The 10,498-nt window shown below is 39.5% G+C and overlaps 1 pseudogene across 1 annotated transcript; it reads left to right on the forward strand.

Annotated features, from left to right (window-relative positions):
• Positions 1-203: 203 nt before the first annotated feature.
• Positions 204-4,765, forward strand: LOC143884180 (dof zinc finger protein DOF1.7-like; annotated as a pseudogene). Its single transcript, XR_013252767.1, has 2 exons — positions 204-3,983; positions 4,110-4,765. The product of XR_013252767.1 is annotated as a dof zinc finger protein DOF1.7-like (transcript).
• Positions 4,766-10,498: the final 5,733 nt, after the last annotated feature.

Consider the following 10,498-nt stretch of genomic DNA (forward strand, 5'->3'; position numbering starts at 1 on the left):
TGATTGGAGGCCAAGAGCCTGCCAACACTGCAAAGAATTCAGCCACAATTCAGACAGATGTGCCCAAACTGCCCAAAGGCTGATTCCTCAAGGGAAGAAGAAGCAAGAATGGATCCCCAAAAAGCAATTGGAAAACCAGGAAGCAGGAAATAGTTCGGTTGCACCTTCCCAAGAAGAAAAGAAACCCCCCCCCCCCCCCCCCTCAGCTATTGATATCCAAATTCATAACCCATTTGACATTTTGGTTTCAATGGAATCTGATGAGAACCCATCCTATTCAGAGAAAGACCCCAGCTCTCAATCCTCAGAGATCCAACCTCCCAAAGAAAACCACCTCTACTCCAGTCAGGCCCAAGACCCTTCTCTTACTACAACCCCAACCAAGGCCCAAACCCCTTCACAAAATTCAAACGACAGCCCTATTGCCCCCAGTCAAATTAAGCCTTTCTCTTCTGGACCTGGTACCCAACCTCAACCATTTAACCCTCCTCCCAGACCAAACAGCTCCCAACCCCCAGCCCCCATCACGGATAATCATGATGTCTCTGGTGGATTGTCAGTCCCAGCCGATTCGAGGGCTGAGAAGGAACAAAGTGAACCTTGTCATAGTAAGGAGGAGGCAATTAGGCCTGAAACAGAGTACTCCTCCAAAGAAGAGTCGGAAATGGAAGCTGATGAAGAAGAACACCCCCATCTGAAGAAAAAAGAAACCCTCCATCAAAGGAAAACTAAATCTTCTAAGGTTCAGAAGCTGAGGAAGAGCCAGAGACCAAGGTATTTTAGCCAGAAGATGAAAGACGCCTTGGATCATTAGTGGCTTAATCATGAGGACCGGCTCTAGATTTCACATGTTTTCTCTATTCTCTTTCTTGTTTTGTTATCAAGGGTATTATTATCTTTGTTGTTCCCCCCTCCCTTAGTCATTGTTCTCAGGATTGGGGAGTGGTCTTGTTTCTTTCATTGTAATATCTTTCTTTAATTAATATACTTGTAGGGGTCCGCCTAACCCCAACTTACCGATCAAAATAAATAAATAAATAAATAAGCTCACACAAGACTTACTTCATGCAAATCCCAGAGCTAAAAGGTGCCCATTGCATTGCCTTAGACCAAGGATGGCTACTAGTACACCTAGATGGGCACCTCCTCTTCTTTAATATTTTCTCTCGTGCGAAAATTGACATACCGGAGATCCAAGGTTTCAGACTTTCAGATCATGTAATCACGACCTTCTACTCGCCTCCTACTTCTAAAGATTGCATTGTTTTTATGGTCATTAATCGTAGTACTCCTATTCCTATTACTAATACCAGAGAGATTAACATCTGTCGTTATGAAGGTAGTACTATAGAGATCAACATCTGTCGTTATGGAAGTAGAGAATGGGAGACGCACACTTATTGCTCTCCTTATCAGCATTTCGAAGCCATTACATCTGTTAGATATATAGCTGAAGAGGAGCTTTTATTTATTTTTGATTTCAAACATATGAGGTATGATACTTACAATCCTTGGAAAAAGACTAGCAACCATCACAATTTGGAGATCACAAGAAGCCCTGAAAACCCCCCAACTGTATATATTTCACTGCCGCTGTATGATTATTTAGAACTTTTTATTCGTTGAAGCCATATAAAGGAATGGTTGGATCGATTTGGAGAGGAGACAAAGATCTGGATATCGCTTTGTGGGACGAGCATATGGTGGAAAAATCGTTACCTTTGTATTCCTAATGGGGAGAGAGTTTATGTTCATGGGCGACATGGGGATACAAATCATGAAAAGAAGCAAAAGTATCGCTTGAAAGCTGTATTGGTGGAGCCATGGTTCATTAATCTCACAGAGAATCATAGCTGGTTTGTTTAAGGCGGGAGAGACATTGCCTGCCTTAATAGTTTCTTACTATTTTTTTGGATGGTAGTTTCTTTACTTTTTTAATAAGATGTGATTAGATTATGGTTTGTTTTAGTATTTAAACCCTGCTAGACTATGTTAATCTTTGTAACGGATATATATGGGTATATGATGAGTGTTTGTTTTCTTCTTTACTTTTAACATCCGTTTATTCTTTTAAACCTGATAAGAATAAACCAATAATAAGGCTCTGCAATTTGATGCAAGAGTACCTTGGATTCTTTACATCAGCCCTACTTGGCTCTTTTGGGTAGTCATTTCCTTTTTAATTTTGTGGTAGTAATAGTCCTTTTGTGTAATTGTGCTAAGTAGGGATAGTATGGTCATTTTCTTGTATTCATGCAGCTGATATAAGCCCTCTTACTCTCTTTTTTCGGTAGTCTTTTTGAATTTTGAATGGAGTTTTAGATCTGGGATTTGGTTTTGGAGGGAATTCCTTTGCTTGGGCAAAGATCCTTTCTTTTTGTATCTTTGAAATTGAAAAGTTGTAAGCTTGTTTGAGCTTTTCTATTGAATTCAAGGTTTTAAATTTCGATTTCAATTTCAATTTGGAATCAGAAATGTTTTGTTTTGGTGGAAATCAAGGAAACAAATGATAGACCTTAAAGATGAAACTTCAGGAAAGGGTAGAATAAGTACAAATACACTCTTAATCAAAGTTAATGATGCCTAAGATGACACATTTGCAGCCCATATGATTTTTTCTTAAGTTATAGGGTTCTTAAGCAAAGAACAACGACATGCAAGAGGGTCTGAATCATATGTAAACGGTGTCACATTGAAGCTTGAATCTTATTAATCTTGCATAAGTTGAGTACAACGTAGAACTTGGTAACAACTATAACGATCTGTTTCACAGATGTATTCACGCTAACCGGGACATGTTTCTTTTATTCCAGACGGTGGTACATTGAAGCTTGAATCTTTGTAGTTTTGGATAAGTTGAGTACAACGCAGAACTTTGTAACAACTTTTAGATAAAATTCCCAGACGTATTCAGGGTTACATGGACACATTTCTTTTATTCTTAGTGAGAAGTCGACCTCGGTGGCTAGCTGGTTCTTTCTATGATTGTGTTTTCCCCATGAAAATGGTCTGCATGTAGAAAATGTGCCTTACTGTTTCATTAGGTCATACTATCAGTTTCTCAACAATTCATGGCAGCTTACACTGAAACTCCATCATAGCATCGATATAATCTCATTGAATCGGGGGAAGTACCGAGTGACTTATTTGGGTAAGGAGAAAACTTGTTCTTTAAACTAGGTGCCTCAAGGTATGTAAACTTTGCAGCTAATTGTGTAAGAGTAGCACGGAACAGAGTCAAGACTAAGCATACTAGGTCCTACACAGAATTAAATTAGGCGCCTGAAGAAATGTTAACATTATAATATGCTGCACAACCCAATTGGGCAGAGGAAAACCATACATTATACAGTCGCATAATGCGATTACGATCAATTACTGTTATTTTCAACTGAATCTAAATAAATATTACCATTGCTGAACAATGTTGGCTTCCAACCTAGAGTCCATGCATGCCTGAGATTCTCTTGTAAACTTCAGCTGTGTGTAAATTGTGCTAGGGGGCAGGTTTATGACCCTAAAGCTAACTGTTGGTGAATATGGCTGTTGGGCTGCGAGAAGGGTGGAGGGGTTATAGAGTGGTTGTTTATGGGCATTTGTTTGTGGGTCCTCTGCATGAGAGGATTGAATCATGGTTTATGACTTGGAAACTGATTCTTGGGACTCAGTTACAGGTTCTCCTCTGCCAGATCAATTAGGCATGCCTTTCTCAGTGAATCCCAGTGACTCTAGAATATACATTGTTGGTCGGAACCTTCATGTTGCTGTTGGGCATGTTCAAAGGCTGAGTTACAACAGCTCACCAGGGAAGAAGTGGAGCTTTTCTGTTCAATGGGAGTCTATAGATGCACCAAAATCCTTCCGTAAATTGAAAACCTAACAGCTGTGTGTAAACTTCAACGATTCCTATTCATAAGAAGAGAAGAAGCCCTCTCTCCAACAATGGTGAGATGGCTCTCACTTCTTCTAATCAATGGCCCCAGGTACCTCTCTCTCAAAATAATTATGCATGTTCCTTTTGTTTTCTAGTGGAATATTGGTGTGGGGTTATTATTTCTACACACTTACACCCCATCTTCTATCTTTCTTTTGGAACTTTTCGTGGTTAGGATCAGATGGAAGAGAGGGGAGCTCTGATGGCTTCAACTAATAAGATTATGGAGAAAACAACCCAAGATCAAGGCCTGAAATGCCCTCGTTGTGATTCTTCAAACACCAAATTCTGTTACTACAACAACTACAGCTTATCTCAGCCAAGACACTTCTGTAAGGCCTGCAAACGTTACTGGACTAGAGGTGGGACCCTCCGTAACGTCCCCGTCGGCGGCGGGTGCCTGAAGAACAAGCGACTTAAGCGACAGGCCTCCGCCGATCATTCTTCATCTCTTCCCCAACCGCCTTCTCCTCCTCCTTAAATTGATATCTCCACCCCTCCCAACAACATCAGCCATCTTCTTTATGGCCTACCTAACACTCCTTCAGACATCAATCTCGCCTTCCCATCCAACGCCGATAATGTAATCTCTTCCGCAGACTACGATCTCCAGCCTCAGATGAATTCCCTCTGGCTGAGCTATCCATCTATGACAACTAGTAACGCAGAGTCCAAAGCAGGAGGAATGTTTTCTTCCCTCAAAGTGGGTCAAGAGGCAGATCTTTCCTCTTAAGAAGATCTATCACGTTGCAAACCGATTTGGGTTCATAACACCTGATGTGGAAAATCAGTCTGGGTTTTTTTTTTTTTGAAAGATGATATATTTTATTAATATTAGCAATACAAAATATTAAAGTGAACTAGGCCGACATGCACCACACTCAAATCAAAGATTCCGTAACTTCGACATCTCTTTTGCCTGATTTCTCACTTCTTCGCTCTTCGACTTCTTCCATCAGTAATTCTCGTCTCATCAAGCTTTCACCAACAAAAGCTGCTTATGGGTCTGAGAGAAACCCGACCTGCGAACGATTTCCAAGTTTTCTTGCCCTTTGAAGGCTTACAGACGGAGGGGAATGGGAATGGGAATGGGGTTTTGAAAGGTGTGAAAACTGAGGAAGAGAGCAATGTAATGAGAAACAAGGTGGAATGGCACATTCCAGGTGAGAATTCGTTTGAAACCATCGCCTCTGATTCATCTTTTGGAACCCAAGCGTAGTTGGGGCTTGGCCTGATGCTTCTAACTACGGATCTTCAATCACCCCTTTGATCTAGCCAAACTTTATGTGATAAAGTTAACCTACATAGTGCTATTTCTTTTATTGGGTAGAAGTTTCAGAAACCAGGTCGGGTCATACCGGCACAAATGCACTGTATCCCACCAGAACTCTGAAGTCAAGCGTGCTTGCCCGAGAATAGTACTAGGATGGGTGACCCCCTAGTGTTGCACATTTCAGAAACATGGCATCTGGAAATGAAGTACAAGTCCTAGAATCAAGGCTCTCATTCTTATAACAGTACATTGATATGGAAATGAGGTATGTTGTTCTTCAAGATGGATCAGATATCGGTGTGACTTTGGATCGGAGAGATCATGTCGGTTGCAAAGGATCTAAAGCCTGTTTTTGTTTGTGGCGTTAGAAAAACTGTTTGCTCTGGGAGGAATCTCGGATCCTTTGGATCATCGCTTCTCTCTTCAACTGCACTTGTTGAAAGGGATTCTCCATTACAGAGATGGAGGCTTGAAAATATTGGATTTAGTAAGTTGGTTTTGTAGTATGTATATAAGCATGTCATATGTTCTCTTTCAAATGTATTTGTTATTTAGGTGATTGGGTTTATTGGGGATAGATTGATAGATAAAATTTTGCTTTCTTTGATCTGGAGAGATAATCTTACTGATATAGAAGCAATTAGGGAAATAATAAGCTTGTCTTTTATCCTTCTTGTTTTGGGTTTTGGGGAAATGGTTTTTGGTACAACAATATATCGATCTGTGAGATTGTTTTGTAATGTGCGTAGCCTGAAAATGTTTTTGGGTCATTGTTTAATGTGGTTAACTTTGCTTTTCCAAATTGTATTGACGAGGAACACCAGTTCTTTTTCATTATGCATGACGGGTTCTTTTAGTTATACAAAAAAGAGACTGCAAGTACATATAGAGATGAATGCATATAAACAGTGAGATTTTTTTGGCTTTTTTTTTCTGAAGAATTGGTCATTTTTGTGTAGAAAACTACTGGCTGGATACTAAAATCTTTGTACAAAAATCTTGCACTACTGTGTTGGAATTTGTCAAGTTCTTTGGTATGAAATTGCAGCTGAAGGCTACTGGCTGGATATCACTAGAGATAGAGTTCTACCTTTTGATCAAATTGTAAGTTTTTTTTGATCAAATTGTAAGTTGCTTTTCTTTACAAGAGATATCTTTATTCAAAACAGAAGAATAAAGAGGGACCTGAGTACAGATTCAGGTCCCTCTGTTTTTTACAAGAGATAAGAGTACAGATTCAACAGATCATTGGGGAAAGAGGGACCTGAGTAAACTGAGTCCCTCGAAGCCCCAGACTTGGCCAAGCAATCCGCAAGATCATTAGCACTCCTAAGAACTTATGTATAAAAGAAAGGAACCTGTAATTAATCATAGAACTAAAGTCGTCTAAAAACTTAGCTAATCTCCGTGGACCAATGCTCGTGCCTTGAACCCAAGAAATGACATTAGAAGAATCCCCTTCTACCTCCAGCTTACCTTCCATTTGACCCCTAAATATATTCATGCCGAAGTCATGAAGAGCGCAAACCTTAGCTTCAGTTGAATCCGTTATCCCAAAGGGACCAGAGAAGATATAAATGATGGGACCATCACTATATCTCTAACAGCATAGGGAGAGAGAGGATAACTTATCCTCAAAAGTTAGAGCATTCCTTTCCATCCAAACCACCCACATTACCGCAAAGGAGATGAGGTTCATGCTTTTGTCCGAAGGGGCTATAGAACTGTCCAAGAAAAGCATTGGAGTCTTCTAATCTCCGACTCTGTAGTCTTCTGCTTGCCATAGTATTCTTCCCATAGAACCAAGACATGGCGTGCTCCATTTTAACAACAGATTCTTAATGAAGTGGACACTGCATCCCACTGAATGTCAAACCAATCGTACACTTGAGACCCTATAAAGTGAGCCTCTTTGCAATGGATGAAAATATGGTTGATAGATTCTTCCTTTATAGAGCACAGGATGCACCAGAAGTGTACAGATGAAAGCTTGGATTCTAGTTGGCACTAGGGAATTCCAAACCTTGAGCCAAGAGAAGGGTGAAGACTAGGGGCGGCCTAGAAACCTGAAAAGCAACCGGATCAAATTATAAGTTGCTACAATTTTTTAGATGGAATTATTTTGCAGGGATTGCAGGCGCCGGAATCCGTAACAAGAGTGAACATTATAGGCAACTTTATTTTTTTGAAAAAAAATTAGAGCTTCTTTGATTTAGACTCATCTAATAAATTTTGGATCAATGTGAGATGTCATTGGCATTTTATGCAGGATCAGATGTTCAGAAAGAATACCCATAAAAAAAAGATGTTCAGGAAGAAGACACCATTCGTAAGATCTTGAAACACTTGAAACCAAAGAGTATAACAAACTTTCCTCCCTTGGTTTCCTATTTGTTCTCCAGAAAATTGCTTCAGCCATTTTGCTCAGTAAGTCAGAAGGCAAAAGAGAAGTCAGTAAATCACATTAGAAGACTTCTCTAAAATCTCTTAGCGCCAAACGAAAAGAAGCACAAGGAGAAGAGGAACCTGGAAGAGAACCTCCATGGGGCACGAGGCCAATGACAAAACTCAATGTAAAATGCTGATATCAAACTTAATAATTTAAAGAACAAGATGTTGTTTACATCTAACCATTTTCCCCAACTTCGAAGGATCCAGATTTTAATCTTTTCCCTACTTCGAAGGATCCATATTTTAATCAATAAAGTGATTGAGAAGGACAACAATGATCAAGTTATTATGGCATGGATTCTAATTTCTATAAAACTACTGACATCTACAGGGTTAATGTTTATATCTACTATTTGGATCATTAGAAAATGAGTACTACCTCATCGTGCGTGTGGTTGAGAAATGATGAGATGATTATCCTTAAGATTCCCTTTAGAGTTGTGGATAGTTAGGTGAAGTGATTGAAGAAGAAAATCTGGTTTATGGTGCAATGATATGTATCATTGATCTAAATTATTTTTCCTAAAAAAAATGGGTCACAGAGAGTCTTTGCCATGACCCTCTATCCATGGTTGTTTTTTTATGAAATGGCAAATAAAATTGAATAAAAGGGGGACCCCGAGAAGGGAAAACCCAAGAATACAGAAAGAAAAAAGAAAAAAAAATAAGAGTACAATGCAGAGGACACCTATGATCAAACCATATCAAAAAATTGCTCCCCACCCCTCTCTTAGCCAACAAATCCGCCTTCTCATTTGTGGACCTCCAAACATGGTTCAATTCAATATTTGATTCCGCGATTATTTCCTCCATTTCATAAAAAAGAGCCAAGAATCTCCAAGGAGGAACTACCCCACCCTTCAACCATCGGATCACATTTAGAGAATCCCATTCAGCAATTAAGTTCTTCAAAGTATCCCTCCTAATCTTTTTTAGTCCTTGAAAAGCCGCTTTGACTTCCGCCTCCGTAGCATCACACTCTCCAATCGGACCGCAAAAGGCCCAAAGCACCTTGCCACTATCATCCCGACATAAGCCTCCCACCCCGGCCGGACCCGGATTCCCAAAAGAAACGCCATCAAAGTTCAATTTTATCACCCCATTAGGAGGTGGTTCCCAGCTATGGACAATGATAGTAGCCCTCTCACTACTAAAGTTCTATCCATGGTTGCTGTATAATTATTCCACAGAGGAAGAAAAGCTCATCTACGCATTGAATGATTGTAAAGATTTATAAAATTCCAATCACCTGAGAGAACAAGTTGGGTTTGATTGGCAATCCAAAACTATAATAATTTGTTCCTTTCTCTAGGGTAGGGAATATGATAGTTTCTCTTTGGATATCTTTGTCGGAAATTTTCAGAATAGAAGTGTTTTTGGATGGGCCCACACACACAGACACAGCAGACACTTTTTCTTCCAAAACTTATTTTCTAGTTAATTCTTTCCTAATCATCTTCTTCATACTTCATCTTGTCAGACTATAAATCGCTAATGTCTTAATCATTCACAAAAAACCAATATAATACCATCGTAGTCGATCATGAAGAGACTAATGGAGATCCCATCTCATTCCTACTAACTCTGGAAGCAAGTTTCACCAGCAATATTAGAACAAATTAGAACACTGAGGGAATCGTTCCAACTTTCTTTTGGATACTAGAAACGGTTTTGGATGAACGGCAGAAGAGACTGAACCCATGATTATGAGTTTCCTAATCATCAAGATTGAGAAGAAACTCCTCCAATCAACAAAGACATCCATTCGCTGTGAAAATGGTTGGGTGGACCAATGACAAATCACATTGAAGAGAAGAGCTGCATGCTATAAACATTACAAGGATTCATTAAAATTTTAGTGTGATTATGTTAAAAACCAAATAAGTCCGCAGAGTGATTGATCTTCTTAGAGGGAATACAAAATCTCTCTACCACTTCTAGGGAAGGTTCTGTGTGCAGAAACACAATTTAGGTTTGAACTTCTTCATTAATTTGAAAATGGCTACTTACATGTTATTTATTATACCAAATAGAAAACCCACTTGGAAGCCACTTGACCACTTCCTCTAAAACTCATATCCGAGCTCATCTAGATAATGTGACCGTTATCTCTAATACTTGTATCCATACCAAACAACTAGAGACCAAACTCACAAACTACCATAAATCTAAGCTAATTTATCCTACCCCAAGCGCAAAAGCCATTGATATTGGCACTACGATATTTTGATAAGGTATTTGCTAGCGTCCATCGCAGATGGCATTTCGTGGATCGTCTGTTGTATGAGGGAGCAAACGCTCTGCGAAATGCCTTCTGCGATGGACACTAGCAAATCCCTTTGGATAATGGCCCAAACTAACCTCGTCGTTTCTGTTTTAATAGGCTATTGAGAGTTTTTGGGGAAGAGATTTCCTAAACGAGAGTGGAACCTGGTTGCCTAACTGAGAGTGGAACCCAAGAAAACCCTCCCAAGCAAATGGGTTCCCGTAAAAGTTGCAACCCGTAAACCAGAAGCAGGCAAACCGGTGAACTAGGTAAATAGGCTGCAACTCGGGTCGGGTTTTCTAGAACCCTATCCTCTTTGCTGATTTACATTTTTAAATTTTACAATAATGAGGAGAAGAGCATACATGAAGCGAGTTAGAGGTGAAGAACATGATTCCTCAAACATCTGTATATCTGAAAGTAATTTTTCTGTCAAAATACTACAAAAGCCCTTTAACAAGGCGATGTTTCTTTTGAACTAAGGCACCCCAAAAGGGAAAATAGTCCATAAATGGAAAAAAATACTGATCAAAATTCTTGCTTAACAACAAAGGGAAAGTAGAAAGAATGAATA

The sequence above is a fragment of the Tasmannia lanceolata genome, unplaced genomic scaffold (assembly GCF_043159265.1).
Source record: "Tasmannia lanceolata isolate RefF3 unplaced genomic scaffold, GAP_Taslan_0.1 ptg000008l, whole genome shotgun sequence".
Classification (NCBI taxonomy): Eukaryota; Viridiplantae; Streptophyta; class Magnoliopsida; order Canellales; family Winteraceae; genus Tasmannia; species Tasmannia lanceolata.